We start from the raw sequence: 15,617 nt of genomic DNA on the forward strand, positions 1-15,617 counted from the left end.
CCTGGCAAATTATTTTTAGTGCTTTTAGAAGTGAAATAAATAGGAAGCCTAGCACATTCTTACTTAACTTCTAGATGCAGCAAATTTCCAGGTTAACTGTACAAAATATTAATTTGAATTACAAAAGTAGAGAGTCATGGCTATTCAATCAATTTCCAGATTTGAGGCAGTTTATAGACCCAGAACCACTTGAATAATGTGAGGGCCAGATTTCCTTGAGAAAGGACCCTACTACACTATCAAAAACGTGTGCTGTTAATTTTTCTCCCATCCTTCTTTAAGGGGACTTCTAGTCTTTCATCAGACTAACTGCATTGGGGAACAGAGACTGATCAGAATTTTCAGGCCCTACTGGACATTGGCTCTGAGCTGACATTGGTTCTAGGGAACACAAAATGTCACTGTGGCTCTCCAGTTAGATTAGGGGTTTATGAAGGTCATGTAATTAATGGAGTTTTAGCTCAGGTCCAAATTATGGGGGCTCTAATAAGACCCTAGACTCATCCAATGGTCATTTCCCTAGTGTCAGAATGCATAATTGGAATGGAAATACTTAGCAGCTGGTAGAATCCTCACATTGGCTCCTTGATCAATAGGGTCAGGGCTCTTATGGTGGGAAAGACCAAATGGAAGCTGTCAGAACTGCCTTTGCCTAGAAAAAGAGTAAATGTAAAACAATATTGCATCCCTGGTGGGATTGCAAAGATTAATGCCACCATCAAGGATCTGCAAGATGCAGAGGTAGTGATTCCCACCACAACCCACTTCAACTCTCCTACTTGGCCTGTGCAGAAAACAGATGGATCTTGAAGAATTACAGTAAATTATTGTAAACTTCACCAAGTGGTGGCTCCAATTGCAGCTGCTGTACCAAATGTGGCTTCATTGCTTGAGCAAACTAACACATCTCCTGGTACCTGGTATTCATCCATCTATTTGGCAAATGCCTTTTTCTTCATTCCTGTGCATAGGCCCCACCAGAAGCAATTTGCCTTCAGCTGGCAAGGCTATCAATATGCCTTCACTGTCCTGCCTCATGGGTATATCATCTCTGGCTTTGTGTCATAATCTTGTTCCCATGGATCTTGATTGCTTTTCTCTTTCACAAGGTATCACACTCGTCCATTACATTGATGGCATTATGCTGATTAGACTGATCCAGTGAGTGAGAAGTAGCAGCCACACTGGACTTGTTGGTGAGACATTTTCATGCCAGGTTATAGGAAATAAATCTGACTAAAAGTCAGGAAGCTTCTACTTCAGCGAGATTTCTTAGGGTCTAGTTACATGAGGCCTGTCAAGATATTTTTTTCTGAGGTTACAAGAAGCTGTTACATTTGGCCCCTCCTTCAACGAAGAAAGAGACACAACACCTAGTGAGACTATTTGGATTTTGGAAGAAACACATTCCTCATTTGGGTGTGTTACTTCAACCTGTTTATTGTGTGACGTGAAAGGCTGTCAGTTTTGAGTGGTGTCAAGAACAGGCAAGGGCTCTGTTACAGGTCCAGGATGCTGTACAAGCTGATATGCCACTTAGGCCATATAATCCAGCAGATCCAATCATGACTGGTGTGTCAGTGGCAGATAGTGATGTTGTTTGGAGCCTCTGGCAGGCCCCCATAAGGGAATCACATGGAGGCTTCTAGGATTTTGGAGTAAAGTCCTGCCATCTTCTGCAGATAACTACTCTCATTTTGAGAGAAAACCCATGGCCTGTTACTAGGTCTTGTTAGAAACTGAATGTTTGAATATGAGTCACCAAGTTACCATGCCATCTGAACTACCTATTATGATCTAAGTGCTTTCTCACCTATCTACCCATAAAGATGGACATGCACAGCAGTGCTCTATCATCAAGTGGAAGTGGTATATATGTGACTGGGCTCAAGCTGCTTCTGATGGCACAAGTAAGTTACATAAGAACGTAGCTCAAGTTCCCATAACTGCCCCCCCCATCACCCTACTTTCTCTCTCCCAGTCTGCACCCATGGCCTCATGGGGAGTTCCCTATGAGCAGTTGACAGAGGAAGAGAAGACAATGACCTGGTTTACAGATGGTTCTGCATAGTATGTAGGTGTGATGATTAATACTGAGTGTCAACTTGATTGGATTGAAGGGTGCAAACTATTGTTCCTGGGTGTGTCTGTGAGAGTATTGTCAAAGGAGATTAACATTTGAGTGAGTGGATTGGCAGAGACAGACCCACCCTCAATCTGGACCCACCATCTAATCAGCTGCTAGCACAGCTAGGAAAAAAGCAGGCAGAGGAATGTGGAAAGACTAGACTGGCCTGAGTCTTCTGACCTCCATCTTTCTCCTGTGCTGGGTGCTTCCTGACCATAAACATCAGACTCCAAGTTGTTCAGCTTTTGGACTCTTGAACCTACACTAGTGGTTTGTCAGGTGCTCTTGGGCCTTTGGCCACAGACTGAAAGCTGCACTGTTGGCTTCCCCACTTTTGAGGTTTGGTTACACAGACTGGCTTCCTTGCTCCTCAGCTCACAGATAGCCTGTTGTGGCACTTCACCTTGTGATTATGTGAGTCAATACTCCTTAATAAACTCTTTTTCATATATGCATATATCCTGTTAGTCCTGTTCTTCTAGGGAATCCTGATTAATACAGCAGACACCAAAAGTGGATAGCTACACCACTACAGCCGCTTTCTGGGACATCCATAAATAACATTGAGCAATGCACCTGGTTGTGCACTTCGCTTGGAAGGAGAAATGGTCAGATGTGTGATTATATACTGATTCATGGGCTATAGCCAATGATTTGGCTGCATGGTCAGAGAACTTAGAAGAAGCATGATTGAAAAATTTTTGACAATTAAGTCTGGAAAAGAACTATGTAGATTGACCTCTATGTGTGGTCAAACACTGCGACTGTATTTGTGTTTCATGTGAATACTGAAGAAAAGGTGACCTCAGTAGAATTTTAATAATCAAGTGGTTAGGATGACCTATTCTGTGAACACCACTCAGTCCCCTTCTCCATCCACTCCTGTCATTGCCCAATGAGCTCATGAACACAGTAACTATTGTGGCAGGAATAGAGGTTATGCATTCAGCAACAAGGACTTCCACTCACCAAGGCTGACTTTGCTACAGCTACAGCTGAATGTCCAAGCTGCCAACAGCAGAGAAAAACACTGAGCCCTTGATATGGCACCATTACTCAGGATAATCAGCCAGCTACTTGCTGACATGTTGATTCCGTTGGACTTTTTTTTTTTTTTTTCTCAAGGAAAGGGCAGTTATTTGTCCTCACTAAAATAGACACTGCAGATATGAATTTGCCAACCCTGCACTCAACGCTTTTGCCAAGACTGTCATTTGTGGACTCGCAGAATACCTTGTCCACTGTCATCGTATTCCATGGAGCGTTGCCTCTGACCAAGGCACTCACTTCACAGATAAAGAAGTGCAGCAGTGGGCTCGTGCTCATAGAATTCACTGGTCTTGCAATGTTCTCTGAGGTATTGCATCAGCCTGAGGCAGCTGTCTTCTTGAATGGTGGAATGACCTTTTGGAGTCACAATTACATCCCCAGCAAGGTGACAATACTTTACAGGACTGGAGCAAAATTTTCCAGAAGCCTCTGTATACTCTGAATCACTGTCCAATATATTCTACAGTTTCTCCCATAGCCAAGGTTCATGGGTCCAGGAATCAAGCAGTGGAAGTGGAAGTAGCACCACTCACCATTACCTCTCAAAAAAATTTTCCTTCCTGTTCTCACAACGTTATGTTCTACTGGCCTAGAAACCTTTAATAATCAAGTGGTTAGGATGACCTATTCTGTAGACACCACTCAGCCTCCTTCTCCATCCACTCCTGTCACTCCTGTCAGGGAGGGAGCAATGCTGACCCAAGTAGGCACAACAATGACTTCATTAAACCGGAAGTTAAGATTGCTACCTGGCTACTTTGGGCTTCTCCTTTCTTTCAGCCAACAGACTAAGAAGGGAGTTATCTTGTTGACTGGAGTGGTTGATCAGGATTATTAAAATGAAGTTAGACTACACCTCCATAATAGATGTAAGGAAGAGTATTTCTGGAATACAGGAGATTCCTTAGGGCATCTCTTAGAATTACCATGCCCTGTGATTAAGATCAATGGGAAATTACAACAACTAAATCCAGGCAGGATGACAAATGGCTCAGACCCTTCAAAAATAAAGGTTTAGGTTAGTCCAGCAACTAAATATGACCACCAGCTGAGGAGCTTGCTGAAGACAAAGGGAATACAGAATGGGTAGTAGAAGGTGGTTATGAACACAAGCTACGACTGCATAAACAGTTGCAGAAACAACAACTGTAATTGTCATGAGTATTTTCTCCTTATTTGATTAAGAATATGTTTGTGCATGTATACACTTGTACGAAGAACATATCTTCATTTTATTTCCTTTCTTTTTTCTTTATCATGTAACATTATTGATTTACTTCATATTAACATTTAAGTGTTTTTAACTTTATGTGATAGCATTTAGGTTAAGGATTAATGTACTTCCAATTGTAGAAAGAATAGTTGTATTATGTTAGATGTAAACATAATCTTACTATTTTCTGTATTTGATGATTTATATGATTTCAGGAGATGTGTATTGGTGCCATGTTGACAAGGGATGCACTTGTGATAGTAAATATTAGGTGTTAATTTGATTAGATCGAAGCATGCATAGGTAGCTGATAAAGTACTGTTTCTGGGTGTGTCTGTGAGAGAATTGGCAGAAGAGATTGAAATTTGAGTCAGCAGACTAGGAGAGGAAGACTCACCCTCAGTGTGGGTGAGCACCATCAAATCAGCTCCCAGGATGGCTAGACCATAGCAGAAGGAAGAAAGTGGAATATGTTGGCTTGTTGTGTCTTCTGGCTGTTATCTTTCTCTCATGCTAGAGGCTTCACCTGTTCCTCCTGCCCTTAGACATGAGACTTCAGGGTTTTTGGCCTTTGGACTCTTGAACTTAACACTAGTTGTTTGCCAGGTTATCTTGGATTTTCAGGCACAGGCTGAAAGCTGCATTGTCAGACTTCCCTGTGTTTAAGGCTTTTGGTCTCAGCCTGAGCCACTACTAGCTTCTCTCTTCCCGAGCTTGCAGATGCCCTATCATGGGACTTCACCTTGTGATTGCATGAGCCAATTGTTTTAAATAAACATCCTTATATATACATATATCCTATTAGTTCTGTCCTTCTAGAGAACCCTGACTAATACCACCATTATCATGGATAGTACCAAAATAACTCATATGTCTATAAGTTGTTCCTGATACATTTGTATAGTAAAGCCTTCTCATTGATTCAATAATAATGAGGGAGTTTTTCTTACGCTCATATGGGAGAGGAGTCCGTATAGAGTACAAAGTAAAAAATTAGCTGGGTCTTTTTATTATCTCTACTTGGTTGTAGTAAAACAACTGTGATATTGGAATCTTTTTTGGATTTTTTTCTATGTAGTATATACAAAATTTGGTTTAATTAATTGTAGTATATTTATGTAATGGAATATTATAGTATAAAAATGAACAAACTACAGTGATATGCAAAAATGTAAATAAAATAGAAATCATTGAAGAAGTTAGACATAGGATATTTTTCAATTACTTTATTGTCTTATTTACACAGATGCAAAGACATACAGATTTCACTCATTAGCCAGAGATGGGAGAATCAGGAGTCACATCTCCGCCATTTGAGTAACATGTTGACATTTATCAGCCAAATGCCTGCCTCCAATGTAAGATATAAAGACTTCCACTTTCTAGTTTCTGTTGTAGTGGTATTTGTCATTCCACGGTCTGTGTAAATATTTCATTTACTTTTCCAGCAACTAACTGGTAGGAACAACAGTTATAACCAGAAAAACACATAGAAGATAATGTAATTAGAAAGATAAAAAGTTAAAGTACTAGAGCTTTTAAAACTTAGTGTTAATTTTTAGCAAGAAACCTCAAGATTTTCACTGAAGGGGATATGATATTACATTCATATTTTGAAGATAAGATGAGAGACAACATCATGTGAAAAGTTTTTCTTTACTTTCATGAATATTTGGTTCTTATATCTGGAGCTGGAAATCTAAAATAATGCTACTGTTTGTAGAGCCCCTACACATTTACTATTTCCCACCACCATGTGAGAATACCTGTATATGGAAAAAGAGGAGTACAGTGCTTTTTGGAGAAGGTGAAATATGGAGTGATTTACAAAACTTTGACATACTCAGTAAAACAAGAGAGGAGGTGACTGCAGGGCAAAGAAGAGAAGCAGAGTACACAAGAAGGCTGTGAATGTTTTAGTAGTGCTTTCAGGCGGAATGTAATGACAGATAAGATGAATAATACATTTCTTAATACAAGTAAGAGCATAGGTAGTACATAGCTTGAGTTTAAAACACTAACACCTGCATAGAACTTGAAGAAAACATGAAACACATAAGAATCTTCCTTATCTTTATAAGGAATCAAACTGCTTACTTCTAACCTAACTGCAATCTTACCTACAAGTATAATCATCCTTTTCTACTCCTCCCCTTCCATTAAATGAATTTCTGTGCCGAGTTTCACTTCTATTAAGGCCAGTCTTTTGGAGATATTCACCTTACCTCGTAACCCTCCTGTCTTTTTTCTGTATCCATAACTTCCCTTCCATAATAATTCTTTCACATTTAAAATCAGAAGTAGATAATTTATTTTCAATTGTACTGACTCTGGGCTCCATCAGTTTAAGGTAAATTGTTTCCCAATCACTACCAACAAACATAGCTCCATCAGTTTAAGGTAAATTGTTCCCCAATCACTACCAACAAACATAGAAAAATTATACGATCTACTTGTTTCCGCTCTCTTATTGGTAAAATTTGTCTAAAACTAATATGATTTTTAATGATGTTTAAGAATGTATTGAGTTAATACATTGCACTTAGAATAACATCAAGCATTTAACATAAAACAATACTACAACATACTGGGTCCTGATCTTGATGCCACATCTTGATGCTATGTCTTCAGGTTGATATTGATTTTGATGGCTTATCTTTAAGCTTCGTGGATCTTAGAACCATTCAAGTTTCATGTTATTTCGTTTTATTTTCCATTCACAACTTACTTTTATGGGAGGTGTCTATGCATTTCATCATCTTTCCTTACTTTCAATTGTGTAATTCATTTTGTGTTGCTGCCATTTCATTGAAACTGCAAACATGCCAGAATAAGTAAAAAACGTCTTCAAGTCAGATTTCAAAAAACTTTTCAGTCATTTTATTGACACAATCTAGAATTCAATACTATTTTACTCTATCTACTAAAATTCTTATTTTGATTTATGGCTCACCATAGCCTCACCATTTTCTCATGTTTTTTACTTGTTCTCTCCTCTTTAGCAGATATGACAGTCTATTTCTATCTAGTAAATGTAAATGTGTTTATTTATTCATTCGTTCAGTCAACATGTATCAAATTTGTTCTTTGTGCCCAGATGATCACTAGGTACAAAGAATGTGGAGACAAATGAGATCAGTCCCTACCTTCTCTGTCTTTATTTTATTGATTGATGTATACCTAAATAAAAAAAGTGACAAGATGAACAGAGTAGTTAAATTTGGGAAGAAAATTATGGGAATTATACAAACAAATTTTGAATGCTTATGTTCAACGGCTTTAAAAGAAGTTGTTGCAAAAATTAGTTTACTTCAGTATTTTCAAGTTGTAGCCTATAATTTAAAGTTCAACTCAGATGCCTCTCAGGTATAACCAGTGTATGGAATTTTTTTTCTTGATTCTTTTCATGCTCAGGATCACATCAATGAATGCAAAAAATCTATAAATTTGGTGAGTATAGGTTATTTGCCCAGCTGTGTCATCTAATAGAGCATATTATGAAGATATTGCAAAATGACATATAGAGATTGATAGAAAATATTTTTTATCATGTGAATACTGGGACTTCTCATGTTTGAGACTGATTTTATTTAGGCTACCTAGACTCTAGAAGACTTAAAGATCAACATTTAATTATTGGCTGGTTATCAGAGACTGGGAAAGCTCACAAGGTTTCAAATGGCTCAAATCTTGTCTGACTCTGAGGTTGTTCTCATCCTTAATTGATACATAGATGTTTTTTATGAAAAATTAGAACACTGGTTATGTGTCTTATGCAACAGTATTCATGACTCTTCAAATTAACACTGTTTGCAATATGTTCTAACATGTTTATTGTGGGCAAGTTTTGTGAGATAAAATTTGAAACTTGCTTGTTATAATGCTGATCAAAGATCCACACAGAATGAGTGTTTCTAAGTTGGAAAATACATAGATAGAAAAGGAAAGATTAGTTCAGGGCTTTGAATTTATAACTCCTGAAAGAAGAGAAAACAACCTGTATGGAAGGAAGTTGTAAATAATATCCAATATCTTGTAGCCAAATTGAAATCATGACTATCAGGCCCCAAATCTAATTGCAGTGGTGAATTGAAATGACTTTTCAACGTACAAGCTCATAGATGTCTCTAATTTTCCTCATGTTATATCAGAAAACTGAGTAGAAATGAGGGGGACCCTGAGATTTAGAGAGGGATATTTCAGCAGACACAGACAACTTAGAAACTTATACTCCTAAAACTCCTTGAACTTCTTTTATGGGCTCAATGATACCCTCCTTGTCTATCTGAAAACACTAATTTTGTGTTGTGTAAGACTTTGTAAGAACTTAGCATGGAATAATGTTCTAGCAAGGGAATCTACAGTTTCCATAAGATCCATCTCTACCACTTCTCAATGCTTCATTTCAAGAAGAGAATTGCAAAGTCCACTCACATATACAGCAACACGAGGCACAATTTTATCACTTTGATGGACTGAACAAGAGGCTCATTTTTCATCTTAAATAAAAACTATTTAAATAATATTTTATCAGGCCAACTTCTTACAAAGATGCATGTATCCACTACTTTGAGGTTAATGTGTTGGTCCAAATAGTTAATTATGTCATTATCAGGCATTTGGTTGAATAATTAAGGCCTGGATTTAACATGACTTATAATAAATAAAGTTCAAATTTGATAACATTATTGATATTCTATATGAAAATCACCTATAGGCTGAGGGAAATGGGAATGTTAGAGGAGATACATTATGTGCAACATGTTCAGAATCCATTTCACCATCTCAGTGACATTAAAAAATATATTTGTGCTAAACCTATCAATAGCCTTGAAAATCTACATTGTGTTTTTCTTCTGTAGGGTAGAGATGAAAGTGAAAGATGCCGCAATAAAATTGGGATCTACAATTTCAGTGGAAATAATAGACACCAATGATGGTAGAGGCTGGTTGGGTTATATTAACTACAAAATACTTGATTTGGAAAAGTACCAAATCCAGCTACAGGACCAAAATTGTAGAATGTTTCAACTTACAGGTAACTGTGGCATTGCCTAATTGCTCACATTACTTTTCAGAATAAAATGTATGAACATCCTATGATGATACTGCTTCATCTTTTTTGAATATATAGATATCCTATGTGTACACACCTATATATCCTATATATCTTATACATGCATTGAACGTGTGTGTGTGAGATTAGATAGATATATAGACAGACAGATAGATAGATGATAGATGGATAGAGAAATAGAGAGATAGACTAGATAGTAGATAGGTAGATAGACAGATAGATGATAGATAAATGGATAGATAGATAGATAGCTACATGAATACACATATACATAGATAGATGATTATGTTGCCTATAGACACCTTGTGACATTCATCTTATAACTCAGGAATTTCACGTTTTCTTCCTTTGTCTGTCGTAGATGCCAAAGTTAAATAAACCTTTAACAAAATATAGTAAGAGAATCTCAGAATTTTGGAGCAAAACTCTCACCCATTTTCCTGAAATATCTTCTCCATTAGAAAAACAGTCTCTGATTTACTCTTGAGTTCTGGTGGATATTTACTATTAATATTTGTCCATGGGCACCAAGAACCTATCCTACCTGAGATGGCTGTTCTGTTGTGAGAACAACAAAAATATAACTGAACATTAACAGCAGTATTCTACTCTTAATGGACATACAAATATAAGAAAAGGACTGAGAAAATTTCAGAAAAACAATTAAATCACTTTAGCAAATGGATAAGGCTCTCATGGAACTGAACAATGTTTTTAAACCAATCTCAATAAGCCTGCCTAGAGATTTATGGGGTAATTTCTAATTTAATAGAACAAAATACAGGGTTACAGTCCCACTCAGGAGTGTCTCTTAAAAAATCTTTAAGCAAAATCCTTCTAATGGGCAGAATATCAAGCAGGACATCTAAATAACTGTACTTTTTGGGAGGGGGAGGAGCAGAGAATGGCCTGTGTTACAGCTCTACAGAATCACAGGTAGTACCTAATGAACTGACTAGTTTTTAAGGATATGGAAATAATCTCAGTGAAAAGTTAATGGAAAGAATATTTGAGGTAGACTTATGTGGGTTTACCTTTTGTAATTGGCAGAAATCACTTAGAAGGCATGCACTCTAGGAACTGCCTCAGCAATAAAGTGGATTGAATAAGTAGTCCTATGGAACTCAGTCTTTTCCTTCAGACCTCCAGAACTTGATCGTAAAGTTTATTTTTAAAAAGGAGCAATGCTGTCTGAGACAGAGACTATATATAAGTTTATGACGTGGACTTTATCCCACCAAGGCTGATCTGGCTACTACAGCTGCTACACGCTCAAAATGTTAATAGCAGATGTCAGCCTGAACCCTCCTCAGCATGGCATCATTCCCTAAGATTCTAGCCAGACAGGTACATCACGTACATCACCTTTCATCATACAGCATGCATTCTTTATTTCATAGTACATATGCTTTAAAAAAACACACAGAATTTTCCACATCTTCTCTTTGTTATTTCTGGTGGCATCAAAATCTGTGAACATGAAGGACCCATAATCAAATTATGATATTAATCTCAACATTGAGTATGAATAGGAAATATATTCACAGCGAAGGAAATGCAACAAGTTCTAATGTCTGTGAAATGTGCTGATTTTATAAAATTCACCATTATCTAATGAAGATCCTGAAGTTCTTACCTATGAGAAAAAATTGATTTTGTGGTCTTAAAAATGCAGTATGTGTTTTAAATTAGAATCTGATAGCTGACATTTTCCATATTTTAGTTTAAGTACATGGGTGTAGAATTCAAGAAATTTAAAAAGGGAATGGATTCTCTCAAAAGTATGCACTAATATTTTTGAAAGACTACTTTTTTTTATTATTGTAACCTAGAGGCAATTTGAAGGTTGTCAATCACAACAGAGGAATATGGGATCCAAATATGGGAATATAGAATTCATATTACCTAGGGATTTGGCCACAGTTTACTTAGATTGGAAGCTGAGAGCGCTGCTTGATTATTCTGAACTACTGTGTTTTGGATTTTGGCCAGAGAAGGTATTACTCTCCTGGCTGTGGTTATTGATCCAAAATACCAAAGATAAACTAGGATGCTAAAATATGTTGAGTATAGTCTAAATTATATCTAATATCTGCATTTTACAATAACATATCTTAATACCTTGGTATTCAGTAATAAAAATCAGTGAAAAGTAATGGCAAATCATTAAGACAAAACATATTATTACATTGATTTGAAAATGATGAAATTCGGGATAATTCTACCAGCTAAAGAACTTTGACCAGAGGAAGTGCTGCCAGAGAATAAGGGACACATGCAATATTTACAAACAAAATAAGTTAAACAACCAACTTCAGTCTCCTGGTTAACTCTAAGGGATGATCTTATAAGAGCTGTGCAAAAGCACTCTCGCTGATGTGACCTGGTGTCTGCTTTGTGAGGGATGAGATTTTCCACATTTGACTCATCTGAATAGTTTTGTTAACAGCTGTCAGGGAAAGTTGATTCTCTCTCTCTCTCTCTCTCTCTCTCTCTCTGTGTGTGTGTGTGTGTGTGTGTGTGTGTGTGTGTGTGTGTGTATCCATGTATATCCTGCAGTTACACTGACTAATCCAGTTTGCATTGCCCAGAAACTTTTGCCAGCTGGTCTTCTAATGATATTCAGATAAGGAGAGATAACTGCAGAACATCAAAGAGAAGGAGGAGAGAAAGCAGCTCCTATCTTACCTGATCTTTCTCTACCTTGGCCTCACCTTGTTTTCAGTGGCTGTGTCTCTCTGCAACCCCATCTCTTACCATGCTATCTTGTTTCCACAGTTCCATTTCTTAAGGAACTCTAAAATGTCACTTCTTTTACTTTTCCTTTCCAACCTAGGGTTAATGGAGAGTTTCTTCTCTTGATAAGTCATAGTTCCTAGTTTATTTTCTTAGCTCTGTCAATATTACTGGGAATAGTAACACCCTAAAGCTGAATTATTATGGGGATACACCTGTGAATAAAATAAAACTCCTAAGCTTTCAAGCAAAACAAAACAAACTCACCAGAAAGGAGACCCCAGGCAGATTCAGTGGTTTTGGCAAGGCAGGAAATTAGTCACACCTCATTGCTCCCCTTCCCTATAACTGTCACAGGACTTTATGTTCTAATAATTCAACAGACACCAGTTCCTGAAAAAAAAAAATGATTGAAAGATTTTTCCACCAATGTTGACAGACTGTCTAATGTCATGACTAGACCTTCCCTTACTGTGGCTTCTCTAGGACAGTTGACTGGACTTACAAAACATTCTTTCCTAAGCAATAAAGACTGACCACAGACTGGTTCTGACCAGCCCACGATGACTGTGCACAAGGTGCTTTTATGCCCTCTGATTGACTTTTTGATGTAAAGAGACAAGTTTCAGTTCATGTTAATGTTAAGTTCCCGTGCCAAAGTAGGCATGGGATGAACATACATATTTGTTCGCCATGCATGTGTTTGGTCTTCTTCATTAATATTCCTAGGATTATTATATATCCTACTGAATATGTATGCATAACTGGTTGGGTCCTTTTAGGCATAAAGCCCAGCCTCTATTTTTTATCTCTGAATCATACGCTTTTGGTATTACCTGGAGACTCTGTTTCCTAACCTGCAGATTGTAACCCTTTGTAACAAATAATTCTCTCCTTTTTCTTCTTCCACGTATCTCATGGTGTTTGGTTAACACACTTCCCTGAAGTTCCTAAGCACCTATCTAGCTCCTAAGCTGACAATTTCAATACAATCCAGTAAACTGTTATTATCCATGCATATATTTTAAAAAGTCAATTGACTGGAATAATTGAGAGGGGAAAAGAGACAACCAAGTCTGACTCTTTAGGATTGAATTTAAGCCAAGTGTTGAGAGTATTACTATTTGGAAATGAACATATTATTCCCTTTGTCCAAAAATCATGGTACAAGGGCTTTGAAAAGATAGTTTTATGTAGACTACTTCCACTAAAAATACATGCTGCACAGAATTCCATTTGAGTTTGCCTTCTCCCCTTCTTCTCAAATGCCAGGCTTCAAAAATAAATGGAGTATTATACCTATCTTTCAAGTTTGGACACTAAATAAAATAATTGTCTCAGATAGCCCAGAAACAAGCTTAAGGCACTTATTCAAATTCAGAGCAAATACTGAGAAAACATGAAAAAAAAATCACGAGCTGATAACCATTTACACAATATTAAATTTTTTTCTAAATGACAGATGAAGACAATCAAGCATAACATATGCTATGGTCTGAATGTGCCCTCCAAAATTCATATATTGAAACTTAATTGCAATGTCTTACTATTAAGAGATGGGCCTTTAAGAGGTGATGAGGTCATGAGGGCAGAACCTTCATGAATGAAATTAGGAGCCTTATAAAAGGACTTGGAAGAAGGGGCCTCTTCTCTTCCACTCTTTGCCATGTAAGAAAACAACATTGGCCCACTATTTATCTTCCATCTTTTCTGCCCTGTGAGAACACCAAGAAGGCACCCTCTATGGCCTTCAGCCAATGCCGAAACTCCTGGTGTCTTGATCTAGGACTTTTCAGCTTCCAGAAATGTGTGAAAATAAATTTCACTTCTCTATAGATTGATGAATCTTTGTCATTTTTTTTTATAGCAGCAGAAACAGGGTGAGACAATATGTGAATCCCCAAAAGAGAATATTTGAAATAAAATAAGAATATGTGGGTAATAAATACTAGATCAAAAATCCAATTATGAAACAAAATGATAAAAGAGATAGGTGAGATGTTAAATTAATTTTTGGGAAATAACACCTGAAAGAATGGATAAATAAATTAGAAACAGAAAGCAATGCTTATGACATTAAAATGAATTTACTAATTAAAATTATTTAAGGCAGTCTCGAGCTGAGAATAGTAAAAATTAATTAAAACAATTAGAAAATAATCAGAATGAGGATGATCAAAATATTTTAAAGTAGTGACAACTGAAATCTGATGTCCCAAAAGTAGAGAAAAAATGGAACTGAAAGTTATCCTAATAATCAAACAAAAATTAATTTCTAAAATAAAAAATGAATACTTTAAATCTTGAAATAGCTGTGTTATAAATACACACTATTAGCTGGGAAAATGTATACAATTTATAAAAATATATTAAAATTAAGCTTCTGAGTTTAAAATATAATGATTTTTTTCTAGTCAAAATGGAAACTTTTCAAAAAAGGAAATAATTTGATAGACCTCAAAAGTTATTTAGTAACATTTAAAGCTAGAAGACTGAAAATTATTTACACAGTTCTGAAGGGAAGAAAGTGAGAGATAAGTACATGATACTAAGATTTAGATTTTGTTCATTCTCACATAAAGGTGATGAGTAAATATTACCAAACTTGATCTCAGAGAATTAATATCCATTAGTCTTTATTGAAAGCAAATTCTGTATGACATATTCAAACCAGAAAAATTAAAAACATTCTGGAATAATCTCTGATTCAATGGTGTACATTGAATTCCTTCAAATATAGCAAAAGACCAAAGAAATGTGAATCAAATAAATGTCAGAACTATTGACAAGTTATAATTATGATGTAAATCATATAAATTGGGGATGAAATTACTTCCATAGCAAAAGTTTAGCTAATAGCTAAAACTAAAATGCATGGTTAAAAATAATGACTAAAACTATGCATACATATATCATACTATTTCTTAATCTTAGAGACATCTATCAGAGAAAAAAACAATATATAAAGATATATATCTAAAATTCAGTAGAGATTAGAGTTCCATTTCAGTATCTTTCAGCTAAATTAAATAAAATTATGTTTAAAATTTTATTTAAAAATCCATAGATAGTACTAATCCATTAATGTGGATAACCCCCCCAAAAAGGTTGTCACACTGGCCCTTTGCTCTTGCTGGTGGAGGGCAGCCGCCCCACACGATGAGGCAAAGGACTCACTTAGCTGTTAACACCTAAGCCGTCCACAGATGGCTGAGCTGAAAGAGCACTGTAACACACCTTCTGGAGCTTCAGGGAGTCGCAGGCATCTCTACTTGGATGATGCCATGGGGCCCGCACAGAGTTTGCTCATGCTACTGCCCAAAAGCAGCTGGCCAGACCCCATACTCGCTTGTCTAGGTGCTCCTTCCCACAATGGATTGAGCCAGGCAAGCTGAGTAAATGGAGTTTGTTCC

At 36.7% G+C, this 15,617-nt stretch overlaps 2 long non-coding RNA genes across 2 annotated transcripts in view; one reads left to right on the forward strand and one right to left on the reverse strand.

The window, feature by feature from the left end:
- Positions 1-1,818: 1,818 nt before the first annotated feature.
- Positions 1,819-15,617, forward strand: part of LOC105477359 (uncharacterized) — a 54,254-nt gene continuing 40,455 nt past the window's right edge. The window contains exons 1-3 of the long non-coding RNA XR_984626.2: positions 1,819-1,910; positions 5,638-5,749; positions 9,254-9,429. This is a non-coding gene — a long non-coding RNA (uncharacterized lncRNA). The remainder of the gene's footprint in view (positions 1,911-5,637; positions 5,750-9,253; positions 9,430-15,617) is intronic.
- LOC105477360 (uncharacterized) lies at positions 10,778-15,564 on the reverse strand. The gene is made up of 3 exons (XR_984627.2): positions 15,442-15,564; positions 12,472-12,597; positions 10,778-10,938 (listed from the first exon to the last, which is right to left on the reverse strand). It is a non-coding gene; the product is annotated as an uncharacterized lncRNA (long non-coding RNA).

Source organism: Macaca nemestrina, chromosome 3 (genome assembly GCF_043159975.1).
Source record: "Macaca nemestrina isolate mMacNem1 chromosome 3, mMacNem.hap1, whole genome shotgun sequence".
NCBI lineage: Eukaryota > Metazoa > Chordata > Mammalia > Primates > Cercopithecidae > Macaca > Macaca nemestrina.